At 46.3% G+C, this 14,644-nt stretch overlaps 2 protein-coding genes across 4 annotated transcripts in view; one reads left to right on the forward strand and one right to left on the reverse strand.

The window, feature by feature from the left end:
- Positions 1–14,644, forward strand: part of LOC117093612 (zinc finger protein 813-like) — a 361,257-nt gene that overhangs the window by 113,151 nt on the left and 233,462 nt on the right. The window lies entirely within an intron of this gene.
- LOC117093610 (zinc finger protein 83-like) overlaps positions 1–14,644 on the reverse strand; it is a 241,235-nt gene that overhangs the window by 91,640 nt on the left and 134,951 nt on the right.

Below are 14,644 nucleotides of genomic sequence, written 5' to 3' on the forward strand. Positions count from 1 at the left end.
TACACCTGTCCACTCAAAAGGCAGGAGTCAATGCCAGAGGTCTATGTCATAATGCATTATGGCAAATGGATGTCACGCATGTACCTTTATTTGGAAGATTATCATGTGTCCATGTAACAGTTGATACTTATTCACATTTCATATGGGCAACATGCCAGACAGGAGGAAGCACTTCCCATGTTAAAAAACATTTATCACCTTGTTTTGCTGTCATGGGAGTTCCAAAAAAAAAATTAAAATTGACAATGGATGAGGATACTGAAGTAAAGCATTCCAAAAATTCTTAAATCAGTGGAAAATTACATGTACAACAGGAATTCCCTATAATTCCCAAGGACAGGCCATAGTTGAAAGAACTAATAGAACACTCAAAACTCAATTGATTAAACAAAAAGAAGGGGGAGACAGTAAGGAGTATGCCACTCCTCAGATGCAGCTTAATCTAGCACTCTACACTTTAAATTTTTTAAACATTTTTAGAAACCAGACTACCACCTCTGCAGAACAACATCTTACTGGTAAAAAGAACAGCCCACATGAAGGAAAACTGATCTGGTGGAAAGACAACAAACATAAGACATGGGAAGTAGGGAAGGTGGTGACGTGGGGGAGAGGTTTTGCTTGCGTTTCACCAGGAGAAAATCAGCTTCCTGTTGGGATACCCACCAGACATGTGAAGTTCTACAGTGAACCCATCGGACACGCAAAGAAAAGCGCCTCCACGGAGATGGAAATACCGCAATCAAGCACCATCCACTCACAAGATGAACAAAATGGTGATGTCAGAAGAACTGATGAAGTTGCCATCCACCAAGAAAGCAGAGCTGTTGACTTGGGCCCAATTAAAGAAGCTGACACGGCTGGGCGCAGTGGCTCAAGCCTGTAATCCCAGCACTTTGGGAGGCCGAGACGGGCGGATCACAAGGTCAGGAGATCGAGACCATCCTGGCTAATACGGTGAAACCCCGTCTCTACTAAAGAATACAAAAAACTAGCCGGGCGACGAGGCGGGCGCCTGTAGTCCCAGCTACTTGGGAGGCGGAGGCAGGAGAATGGCGTAAACCTGGGAGGCGGAGCTTGCAGTGAGCTGAGATCCGGCCACCGCACTCCAGCCTGGGCGACAGAGCCAGACTCCGTCTCAAAAAAAAAAAAAAAAAAAAGCTGACACAGTTGGCTAAAAAGAAAAAATAATAACCTAGAGAACACAAAGGTGATGCAAACTCCAGAGAATATGCTGCTTGCAGCTTTGATGATTGTATCAATGGTGGTCAGTCTTCACATGCCTGCAGGAACAGCTGCAGCTAATTATACCTACTGGGCCTATGTGCCTTTCCCGTCCTTAATTCGGGCTGTCACATGGATGGATAATCCTATTGAAGTATATGTTAATAATAGTGTATGGGTAGCTGGCCCCACAGATGATCATTGCACTACCAAACCTGAGGAAGAAGGAATGATGATAAATATTTCCACTGGGTATCATTATCCTTCTATTTGCCTAGGGAGAGGACCAGGATGTTTAAAGCCTGCTATCCAAAAGTGGTTGGTAGAAACACCTACTGTCAGTCCCACCAGTAAATTTACTTATCACATGGTAAGTGGAATGTCACTCAGGCCACAGGTAAATTATTTACAGGACTTTTCTTATCAAAGATCATTAAAATTTAGGCCTAAAGGAAAGCCTTGCCCCAAAGAAATTCCCACAGGATCAAAAGGCACAGAAGTTGTAGTTTGGGAAGAATGCGTGGCTGATAGTGCAGTGATATTACAAAACAATGAATTCGGGGCCGGGTGCGGTGGCTCAAGCCTGTAATCCCAGCACTTTGGGAGGCCGAGATGGGCGGATCACGAGGTCAGGAGATTGAGACCATCCTGGCTAACACGGTGAAACCCCGTCTCTACTAAAAAATACAAAAAACTAGCTGGGCGCGGTGGGCGCCTGTAGTCCCAGGTACTTGGGAGGCTGAGGCAGGAGAATGATGTAAACCCAGGAGGCGGAGCTTGCAGTGAGCTGAGATCCGGCCACTGCACTCCAGCCTGGGCCACAGAGCGAGACTCCGTCTCAAAAAAAAAAAAAAAAAAAAATTCGGAACTATTATAGATTGGGCACCCCGAGGTCAATTGTACCACAATTGCACAGGACAAAATCATGTCCCAGTGCACAGGTGAGTCCAGCTGTTAATAGTGACTTAAGAGAAAGTTCAGACAAACATAAGCACAAAAAATTACAGTCTTTCTACCCTTGGAAATGGGGAGAAAAAGGAATCTGTACTCCAAGACCAAAAATAATAAGTCCTGTTTCTGGTCCTGAACATCCAGAATTATGGAGGCTTACTGTAGCCTCGCACCACATTAAAACTTGGTCTGCAAATCAAGCTAAAGAAATAAGAGATCATAAGCCATTTTATACTATCAACCTAAATTCCAGTCTAAAAATTCCCTTTGCAAAGTTGTGTAAGGCCCCCTTATACACTAGTTGTAGAAAACATAGTTATTAAACCAGACTCCCAAACTATAACCTATGAAAACTGCAGATTATTTACTTGCATTGATTTGACTTTTAATTGGCAGCACCGTATTCTGCTAGTGAGAGCAAGAGAGGGCGTGTGGATCCCTGTGTCCATGGATCCACCATGGAAAGCCTCGCCATCCATCCATATTTTGACTGAAGTATTAAAAGGAATTCTAAATAGATTCAAAAGATTCATTTTTACTTTGATTGCAGTGATTATGGGATTAATTGCAGTCACAGCTACAGCTGCTGTGGCAGGAGTTGCATTGCACTCTTCTGTTCAGACAGTAAGCTTTGTTAATGATTGGCAAAACAATTCTATGAGATTGAGGAATTCACAATCTGGTATTGATAACAAAATTGGCAAATCAAATTAATGATCATAGACAAACTGTCATTTGGATCGGAGATAGGCTCATGGGCTTGGAACATCCTTTCCAGTTACAGTGTGACTGGAATACATCACACTTTTGTATTACACCCCGAGTTTATAATGAGTCTGAGCATCACTGGGACATAGTTATATGTCATCTACAGGAAAGAGAAGATAATCTCACATTAGAAATTTCCAAATTAAAAGAACAAATTCTCGAAACATCAAAAGCCCATTTAAATTTGGTACCAGGAACTGAGGCAATCACGGGAGTTGCTGAAGGCCTCGCAAATCTTCACCCTGTCATTTGGATTAAGACCATCGGAAGTTCCACTATTGTAAATTTCATATTAATCCTTGTGTGCCTGTTCTGTCTGTTGTTAGTCTGCAGGTGTGCCCAGCAGCTCCGAAGAGACAGCGACCATCGAGAATGGGCCATGATGACAATGGTGGTTTTGTCAAAAAGAAAAGGGGGAAATATGGGGAAAAGAAAGAAAGATCAGACTGTTACTGTGTCTATATGGAGAGAAGTAGACATGCCGGGCATGGTGGCTCACACCTGTAATCCCAGCACTTTGGGAGGCTGAGGCGGGCGGATCATGAAGTCAGGAGATCAAGACCATCCTGGCTAACACTGTGAAACCCAATTTCTACTAAAAACACAAAAAAAATTAGCCAGGCGTGGTGGCGGGCACCTGTAGTCCCAGCTACTTGGGAGGCTGAGGCAGGAGAATGGCATGAACCCGGGAGGCGGAGCTTGCAGTGAGCTGAGATCCGGCCACTGCACTCCAGCCCAGGCGACAGAGCGAGACTCCGTCTCAAAAAAAAAAAAAAAAAAAGGCCGGGCGGGTGGCTCAAGCCTGTAATCCCAGCACTTTGGGAAGCCAAGACGGGCGGATCACGAGGTCAGGAGATCGAGACCATCCTGGCTAACACGGTGAAACCCCATCTCTACTAAAAATACAAAAACTAGCCGGGCAAGGTGGCGGGCGCCTGTAGTCCCAGCTACTCAGGAGGCTGAGGCAGGAGAATGGCGTAAACCCGGGAGGCGGAGCTTGCAGTGAGCTGAGATCCGGCCACTGCACTCCAGTACGGGCGACAGAGCGAGACTCCGCCTCAAAAAAAAAAAAAAAAAAAGACTTCATTTTGTTCTGTACTAAGGGAAATTCTTCTGCTTTGAGATGCTGTTAATCTGTAACCCTAGCCCCAACCCTATGCTCGCAGAAACATGTGCGGTGTTGACTCAAGATTTAATGGATTTAGGGCTGTGTAGGATGTGCTTTGTTAAAAATGTGTTTGCAGGCAGTATGTTTGGTAAAAGTCATTGCCATTCTCCAGTCTTGAGTACCCAGGGACACAAAACACTGCGGAAGGCCACAGGGACCTCTGCCCAAGAAAGCCTGGGTATTGTCCAAGGTTTCCCCACACTGAGACAGCCTGAGATATGACCTCCTGGGAAGGAAAAACTTCACCCTCCCTCAGCCAGACACCCCTAAATGGTCTGTGCTGAAGAGGATTAGTGAAAGAGGCCTCTTTGCAGTTGAGATAAGCGGAAGGCATCTGTCTCCTGCTCATCCCTGGGAATGGAATGTCTCAGCGTAAAACAGGATCATACTTTCTATTTATTGAGATAGGAGAAAACCACCCTATGACTGGAGGTGAGACATGCTGGCAGCAATACTGCTCTTTAGTGCACAGAGATGTTTGTGTGAAGTCAAACATAAATCTGTCCTACATGCACATCAAGGCACAGCACCTTTCCTTAAACTTATTTATGACACAGAGACCTTTGCTCACATGTTTTCCTGCTGACCCTCTCCCCACCATTACCCTATAGTCCTGCCACATCCCCCTCACCAAGATAGTAGAGATAGTGATCAATAAACACTGAGGAAACTCAGAGACCAGCGCCAGCACGGGTCCTCCATATGCTGAGTGCCAGGCCCCTGGCCCCGCTGTTTTTTCTCTATACTTTGTCTCCGTGTCTTATTTCTTTTCTCACTCTCTCGTCCCACCTGATGAGAAATACCCACAGGTGAGGCGGGGTTGGCCCCCTTCAGCGAGGCACCTGTGGTCCCAAGTATTTGGGAGGCTGAGGTGGGAGGATGGCTTGATCCTGAGGGTAGAGGTTGCAGTGAGCTGCGATTGCGCCACTGTGCACCAGCCTTTGCAAAAAAGCAAGACCGCATCTCAAAATAAAATAAAATATATGAAAACAAAATTACTCAAAGTACAAAAATCCATTTTGTATATATGTCCACAAAGTAATAAAACCTACACAGACTCACAAAAAACTAAATGTTAATACAAAGCGTTGTCATTTTCCCCAGATTTTCAAAATATAAAAGATTTTCAAAATATATACATATGTATGTATTTATCTGTATGTATATATGTGTGTATAGGTGTGGGGATGTGCGTGTGTATATATATGTGTACATATATATATATATATATATAAAGATTTTTAAAAATACAACTAGCAAGTTTTGTTTAACTGAAAAGGCATTTCATCTTGGTGGAAAAGAATAGTTTGGCAGCTGGGGGCAGTGGGGAATCCTGTCAGAATATTGTCAGATCTAAGAAAACAGGAAATGCCCCATCCTAGAAAAAGTAATGACCTTTCAACTGCCTGACCTGGAGGATGCTTCAGATACCTGTAAGAATTCTTTATACATAGGATTCTTTTTTTTTTTTTTTGAGACGGAGTCTCGCTCTGTCGCCCAGGCTGGAGTGCAGTGGCCGGATCTCAGCTCACTGCAAGCTCCGCCTCCCGGGTTTACGCCATTCTCCTGCCTCAGCCTCTGGAGTAGCTGGGACTACAGGTGCCCGCCACGTCGCCCGGCTAGTTTTTTTGTATTTTTTAGTAGAGACGGGGTTTCACCATGTTAGCCAGGATGGTCTCGATCTCCTAACCTCGTGATCCGCCCGTCTCGGCCTCCCAAAGTGCTGGGATTACAGGCTTGAGCCACTGCGCCCGGCCTACATAGGATTCTTTATACAGAAAAAATCGAAAAGGACCCGCACGTTGTTATTCAACCAATTTCCAAAGCAGATGTCAAAGAGCAAGCTAGCCATGTTTACTAACATGACAACATGTATACAACCAATGGGATCAAATATCACAGTAAAATATTTACTGGAACACAAAGAAGAAAACAACAGACGCTGGGATATACTTGAGGGTGGTGGGTGGGAGGAAGGAGAGGAGCAGAAAAAATAACTATTGGGGTCTGGGCGTGGTGGCTCACGCCTGTAATCCCAGCACTTTGAGAGGCCGACAGGGGTGGGTCACCTGAGATCAGGAGTTCAAGACCAGCCTGGCCAACATAGTGAAACCCTGTCTCTAGTAAAAAATACAAAATTAACCAGGTGTGGCAGCAGGCATCTGTAATCCCAGCTACTCCGAAGGCTGAGGCAGGAGAATTGCTCGAACCTGGGAGGCAGAGGTTACAGTGAGCCGACATCATGCCATTATAATCGAGCCTGAGCAACAAGAGCAAAACTCAGTCTCAAAAGAAATAAAATAAAGTAAAATAAAAAATAACTCTTGGGTACTGGGCTTAATACCAGAGTGATGAAATAATCTGTATAACAAACCCCGAGGACAAAACTCTACCTATGTAACAAACATTCACATATGTCCCCAAACCTAAAGTAAAAACATAAATATAAAAAAATTGGGCCGGGCGCGGTGGCTCAAGCCTGTAATCCCAGCACTTTGGGAGGCCGAGACGGGCGGATCAAGAGGTCAGGAGATCGAGACTATCCTGGCTAACACGGTGAAACCCCGTCTCTACTAAAAAAAAATACAAAAAACTAGCCGGGCGAGGTGGCGGGCGCCTGTAGTCCCAGCTACTTGGGAGGCTGAGGCAGGAGAAGGGCGTAAACCTGGGAGGCAGAGCATGCAGTGAGCTGAGATCCGGCCACTGCACTCCAGCCTGGGTGACAGAGCAAGACCCGTCTCAAAAAAAAAAAAAAAAAAAAATTGGCCAAGCACCGTGGCTCACACCTGTAATCCCATCACTTTGGGAGGTCAAGTTGGTCAGACACAAACAAAGTAATCCCACTCCACTAAGGACTATGTTGAAAAAATTTTAAGAAGAGATTTAATAGAGACTATGAGATTAAGGAAACTTAGTGTGAAATAGATTGACCAGCAGTAGAAGTAAGTTGGCCATCAGAAAGAAGCCTGGACAGGTCCCTTGTTTCTAAGGTATGGCACAAGGCAACTGGTAAGTCAGGACCCTCAGACCAGTTCCCATACATAGACACTTGGTTACAGCTGGTGCTAGACCCCTCACAGTAGCTAAGAGGACAGGCAGCAGCAGTGCTAGTAGCAAAAGGACAGATAGTCAAGGAAGGATTCTGCTCCACTCGCCAAGGGAAATCAATTCCTGAAGTTCTGTTTGACCCAACACCAGAAGACCCATTGCAGGAGATGGCACCAGTGATCCTGGTGGTGCCTTCCTCTTACCAGGGAGAGAGGCTCCTCGGTCTTGAGCCCACAGTGCTTTTGCCTCCATGAGACATACATATCCCTAGGCCACCCAGAGTAGACAAGAGAGGATGGGAAGCCTCGGGAGAAACCCCTCCCTTGGCAGCTCCTTTACGACCCAAAACTGGGACACAAATGCCCCTGAGAGAGCAGCGGTGTACTGGGATAGATGAGGATGGGCACATGGTGGAGAGGCGTGTTTTGTGTACCAGCCATTTACCTCTGTCCACCTTCTCAACTGCAAAGACAATACCCCATCCTATACGGAAAAGTCACAAGCTCTACCTGTTCTGCTCCAAACTATTATCCAGACCCATAACCCCACTTAGGCTGATGCTACCTCATCAGGAAGAACACGCTCACATTCCTCTCTAACACAGATGAAAGGTGGACAGTGCTCCAAGCAGCGACTAAATGGCTGGAGGAACAGGCACCGGCTGGTTACCAAAACCCCCAAGAGTATGTAAGGACCCAGTTCCCAGGAACCGACCCCCGGTGGGACCCAAATGAAAGAGAGGACATGCAAAGGCTGAACCCACACAGGGCAGCTCTCCTGGAAGGATTAAAGAGGGGAGCCCGGAAGGCCACAAACGTTAACAAGGCCTCTGAGGTCATCCAGGGAAAAGAAGAAAGTCCAGCACAATTCTACCAGAGGCTGTGTGAGGTCTATTGTATGTCTACCCCCTTCCATCCCGATAGCCCTGAAAATCAGCGCATGATTAACATGGCTTTAGTCAAAGCGCAGAAAACATTAGAAGAAAACTGCAGAAACAGGCCGGGTTTGCAGGGATGAATACGTCACAGTTATTAGAAATAGCTAACCAGGTGTTTGTAAACAGGGAAGCAGTAAGCCATAAGGAAAACAGCAAAGAGAATGAATGTCAGGCCCGGCGAATCGCCGACCTGTTAGCTGCAGGAATCAGAGGGGTCCCCGTGAAGAGGCAAGAGAAGGGGGGCCCTGGGAAAGAAACTCAGCCTGGCTGTCAGAGCTTGCAGCATAACCAGTGTGCTTATTGTAAAGAAATAGCACATTAGAAGAACAAATGCCCTTGGCTAAAAGGAAAACAAGGTGACTCAGAGCAGGAGGCCCCAGACAAGGAGGAAGGGGCCCTGCTCAACCTGGCAGAAGGGTTACTGGACTGAGGGGGACCGGGCTCAAGTACCCCCAAAGAGCCTATGGTCAGGATGACAGTCGAGGGTAAAGACATTGATTTTCTTGTAGATACTGGTGCTGAACATTCAGTAGTAACGGCCCCGGCCGCCCCTTATCCAAAAAGGCTATTGACATAATCGGAGCCATTGGGCTTTCAGCAAAGCAAGCTTTCTGCTTGCCCCATACTTGTACTATAGGAGGACATACAGTGATCCACCAGTTTTTGTACATGCCTGACTGTCCCTTGCCCTTGTTGGGAAGGGACTTGCTTAGCAAACTGAGAGCCACCATCTCTTTTACAGAGCATGGCTCTTTGCTGCTAAAGTTACCCAGGATGGGAGTCATTATGATCCTTACATTCCCCCGAGAGGAGGAATGGAGACTTTTCTTAACTTAGCCGGGCCAAGAGATAAGACCAGCTCTGGCTAAGAGTGGCCAAAAGTGTAGGCGGAAGACAACCCTCCAGGATTGGCAGTTAACCAAGCCCCTGTACTTACAGAAGTTAAGCCTGAGGCCCAGCCGGTTACCCAAAAGCAGCACCCAGTCCGCAGAGAAGCTCTTGAAGATATCCAGGTCCATCTCAAGTGCCTAAGAACCTTCAGAATTATAGTTACTTGTCAATCTCCATGGAACCCTCCACTCCTGCCTGTTCCCAAGCCAAGGACAAAGGACTACAGGTCGGTACAGGATTTGCTCTTAATCAAGCTACAGTGACTTTACATCCAACGGGACCTAACCCGTACACATTGTTAAGGTTGCTGCCAGCTGAGGACAGCTGGTTCTCCTGCTTAGACCTGAAAGATGCTTTCTTTAGCATTATACTAACCTCTGAGAGCCACAAGCTGTTTGCTTTTCAGTAGCAAGATCCAGAGTCAGGTGTCACTACTCAGTACACTTGGACCCGTCTTCCCCAAGGGTTCAAGAACTCCCCCATCTTTGGGGAGGTGTTGGCCCAAGACCTCCAGAAGTTTCCCACCAGAGACCCAGGCTGTGTGTTGCTCCAGTACATTGATGACCTTCTGCTAGGACACCCCACGGCAGTCAGGTGCGCCAAAGGAACAGATGCCCTGCTCCAGCATCTGTAGGACTGTGGCTATAAGGTGGCCTCAGATCTGCCGACAGCAGGTACGTTACTTAGGATTTACTCTCCGACAAGGGCAGCGCAGCCTGGGATCAGAAAGAAAGCAGATCATTTGCAATCTACCTAAGACCAGAAGGCTGCTAAGAGAATTCTTAGGAGCTGTGAGGTTTTACAGACTGTAGATCCCAAACTTTGCAGTGTTAGCCAAGCCTTTGTACGAGGTCACAAAATGGGGGGGTGGGGGGTGACAGGAAAACTTTTGAATGAAGATCCCAACAACAGCAAACTTTCCATGACTTAAAGGAAAAACTTATATCAGCCCCAGCCTGGGCTACCCGATCTGACAAAGCCTTTTAACTTGTTTTTTTTTTTTTTTTTTTTTTTTTTGAGACGGAGTCTTGCTCTGTCGCCGGGGCTGGTGCAGTGGCTGGATCTCAGCTCACTGCAAGCTCCGCCTCCCGGTTTCACGCCATTCTCCTGCTCAGCCTCCCGAGTAGCTGGGACTACAGACGCCCGCCACCTCGCCCGGCTAGTTTTTTGTATTTTTAGTAGAGACGGGGTTTCACAGTGTTCGCCAGGATGGTCTCGATCTCCTGACCTCGTGATCCGCCCGTCTCGGCCTCCCAAAGTGCTGGGATTACAGGCTTGAGCCACCGCGCCCGGCCTTAACTTGTATGTGTCAGAGAAAGAAAAGATGGCAGTTGGAGTTTTAACCCAAACTGTGAGGCCCTGGCCGAGGCCGGTGGCCTACCTCTCTAAACAACTAGATGGGGTTTCTAAAGGATGGCTCCGTGTTTGAGGGCCTTGGCAGCAACTGCCCAGCTACTACAAGAAGCAGATAAGCTGACTGTTGGGCAAAACCTGAACACAAAGGTACCCATGCTGTGGTGACTTTAATGACTACTAAAGGACATCATTGGCTAACGAATGCTACAGTAACCAAGTACCAAAGCTTGCACTGTGAAAATCCCCGTATAACAATTGAAGTTTGTAACACCCTGAACCCTGCCATCTTGCTCCCAGTATCAGAGAGCCCTGTCGAGTATGACTGTGTAGAAATGGACTCAGTTTACTCTAGCAGGCCTGACCTCCAAGACCAGACTTAGGCATCAGTAGACTGGGAACTATACATAGATAGGAGCAACTTCATCAACCCACAAGGAGACAGATGTGCAGGATATGCGGTGGTAACCCTGGACACTGCCGTTGACGCCAGATCATTGCCCCAGGGCACTTCAGCCCAGAAAGTCAAGCTCATTGCTTTAATTCGGCCTTAGAATTCAGTGAAGGTAAGACTGAAAACATTTACACTGACTCTCAGTATGCCTTTTTAACCCTTCAAGTGCACGGAGCATTATATAAAGAAAAGGGCCTATTGAACTCTAGGAGAAAGGACGTAAAATATCAACAAGAAATCTTGCCATTATTAGAAGCAGTATAGAAACCCCACAAGGTGGCAGTCATGCACCGCAGAGGACACCAGCAAGCTTCCACCTTAGTGGGAATTCCTGCGCTGACTTAGGCTCGAAGAGCATCTGCCCCCTTCCAGGCGTGAGTCACAGCCCCTCTGCTCCCTCAAGCACCTGATCTTGTACCTACTTATTCTAAAGAATAAAAGGACTTTCTCCAGGCAGAGGGAGGACAGGTGACAGAGGAAAGGTAGATTCAGTTACCAGATAAGAGAGTAGCTGTGCCACAGCTGCTAGGAGCCGCAGTTGTACTGGCTGTACATGAAACCACCCATCTAGGTCAGAAATCACTTGAAAAGTGTTAGGCCAGTATTTCTACATCTCACATTTGTCAGCCGTTGCCAAAACTGTAACACAGTGGTGTGTTACCTGCCGACAGCACAATGCGAGGCAAGGTCCAGTCTTTCCGCCCGGCATACAAATTGATGGAGCAGTCAGCTTTGAAGATCTCCAGGTGGGCTTCACAGAGATGCCAAAATGTAGAAGTAACAAGTATTTACTACTTCTTGTGTACCTACTCTAGGAAGGTGGAGGCTTATCCAATACGAACTGAAAAAACTCGTGAAGTAACCCGTGTGCCTCTTCAAGATCTTATTCCTAGATTTGAACTGACCTTATGGATCGGCTCAGATAACAGGCCGGCGTTTGTGGCTGACTCAGTACAGAAGACAGCAAAGGTATTGGGGATCGCATGGAAACTGCATGCTGCCTACTGGGCTCAGAGTTCCAGAAAAGTGGAGCGGATGAATCGGACTATCAAAAATAGTTTAAGGAAAGTATGTCAGGAAACAGGATTAAAATAGATACAGGCTTTCCCTATGGTATTATTTAAAATTAGACACACCTCTTCCAAAAGAACAGGATATTCCCCTTATGAAATATTGTATCATAGGCCCCCTCCCCTATTGTGGGGACTTCCAGGCACTTTCCGAGAGTTAGGTGAAATTAAGTTACAGTGACAGCTACAAGCTTTAGGAAAAATTACACAATCTCAGCCTAGGTAAATGACAGAGGTCCTGTTAGCTTATTTTCCCCAGTTCACCCTTTCTCCCCAGGTGATTGAGTGTGGATCAAGGACTGGAATGTAGCCTCTTTATGCCTACGGTAGCAAAGACCCCAGACTGTCGTCCTGACCACTCCCACCACTGTGAAGGTGGAAGGAATCTGAGCCTGGATCCACCACAGCCGTGTAAAACCGGTAGCGACTGAAACCTGGGAGGCAAGACCAAGCCCGGACAACCCTTGCAGAGTGACCCTGAAGAAGACAAGCCCTGCTCCAGTCACACCCGGAAGCTGACTGGTGTATGCATGACCAAAGCATGAGGAAGCTCATCGTAAGATTCACTTTTCTTAAATTTTAGATTATACAGTAAAGGCTTCAACTGACCTTACTCAAACTGGAGACTGTTCCCAGTGTATTCATCAGGTCACTGAAGTAGGACAGCAAATTAAAACAATCTTTCTGTTCTATAGTTATTACAAATGTGTAGGAATGTTAAAAGAAACTTGTTAGTATAATGCACTCAGTACAAGGTATGCAGCCTGAGGAATGACCAACCTGATGTGTGTTATAACCCATCTGAGCCCCCTGCAGGCACCGTTTTTGAAATAAGATTAAGAACTGGCCTTTTCCTAGGTGATACAAGTAAAATAATAACTAGAACAGAAAAAAAAGAATCCCCAAACAAGAAACTTTAAGGTTTGATGCTTGTGCAGCCATTAATAGTAACAAGCTAGGAACAGGATGTGGTTCTCTTAACTAGGAAAGAAGCTACAGAGTAGAAAATAAATACATTTGTCATGAGTCAGAAGTTTGTGAAAATTGTGCCTGTTGGCCATGTGTTATTTAGGCTACTTAGAAAAAGAACAAAAAGGACCCGGTTCACCTTCAGAAGGAGGAAGCCAACCCCTCCTGTGCAGCCGGTCACTGTAACCCACTAGAACTAATAATCACCCATCCCCTAGATCCCCGTTAGAAAAAAGGAGAACGTGTAACCCTGAGGATCGATGGGACAGGGTTAAACCCCCCAAGTCGCCATTTTAGTCCAAAGGGAGGTCCACAAGAGCTCTCCCGAACCAGTGTCTCAAGCCTTTTATGATGAGCTGAATCTGCCAGAACCAGAACTTCTGAAAAAGACAAAAAAATGGTTTCTCCAATAGCAGAAAATGTAGCTCATTTCCTCCATGTTACTTCTTATGTGTGTGGAGGAACCACTGTCAGAGACCAATGGCCTTCGGAAGCCCAAGAGTTGGTGCCCACTGATCCAGCTCCTGATAAAATTCCAGTTCAGAAGGCCTAAGCTAGCAACTTCTAGGTCCTAAAAACCTCAATTATTGAACAATACTGTATAGCTACAGAAGGAAAAAACTTTATCATCCCAGTATGAAATCTTAATTGTATAGGACAGAAGTTGTACAACAGCACAACAAAGACAATTATTTGGTGGGGACTAAACCACACTGAAAAGAACCCATTTAGTAAATTTTCTAAACTAAAAACTGCCTGGGCTCATCCAGAATCTCATCAGGACTGGACGGCCCTGCTGGACCATACTGGATATGTAGGCACAGAGCCCACATTTGGTTACCTAATAAATAGGCAGGCAGTTGTGTTATTGGCACTCTTAAGCTATCCTTTTTCTTATTACCCGCAAAAACAAGTGAGTTCCTAGGCTTCCCTGTCTATGCCTCCCGAGAAAAGAGAAGCATAGTTATAGGAAACTGGAAAGATACTGAGTGGCCCTCTGAAAGGATCACACAGTATTATAAGCCTGCCACATGGGCACAAGACAGCTTATGAAGATACTGAACCCCCATCTACTTGCTAAATCAGATCATACAGTTGCCTGCCATCTTAAAAATAATTACGAATGAAACTGGCAGAGCTTTGACTGTTTAGCTTGGCAGGAAGCCCAAATGAAGAATGCTATCTATCAGAATAGACTGACCTTAGACTACTTGCTGGCAGCTGAAGGAGGAGTCTGTAAAAAATTTAACTTAACCAATTGCTGCCTACAAATAAATGATCAAGGACACATAGTTAAAAACATAGTCAAGGACATGACAGAGTTTTCACATCTGCCTGTACAGCTTGAGCACGAGTTTGATCCTAGGTCTTTATTTAGAAAATAGTTTCCAGCTACAGCAGGATTTAAAATCGTCATTGTAGATGTATTGCAAGTAATAAGAACTTGCTTGCCGCTCCCCTATGTATTACCCTTGCTCCTTCTTTTCTCTTTTTTGAGACGGAGTCTGGCTCTGTCTCCCAGGCTGGAGTGCAGTGGTGCGATCTCAGCTCACTACAAGCTCCGTTTCCTGGGTTCATGCCATTCTCCTGCCTCAGACTCCCCAGTAGCTGGGACTACAGGCACGCACTACCACGCCAGGCTTTTTTTTTTTTTTTTTGAGGCGGAGTCTTGCTCTGTCCCCTGGGCTGGAGTGCAGTGGCGCGATCTCGGCTCACTGCAAACTCCGCCTCCTGGGTTCACGCCATTCTCCTGCCTCAGCCTCCTGAGTAGCTGGGACTACAGGCGCCCGCCACTGCGCCCGGCTAATTTT

Source organism: Trachypithecus francoisi, unplaced genomic scaffold, assembly GCF_009764315.1.
Source record: "Trachypithecus francoisi isolate TF-2019V2 unplaced genomic scaffold, Tfra_2.0 Lachesis_group12, whole genome shotgun sequence".
NCBI classification, from domain to species: domain Eukaryota; kingdom Metazoa; phylum Chordata; class Mammalia; order Primates; family Cercopithecidae; genus Trachypithecus; species Trachypithecus francoisi.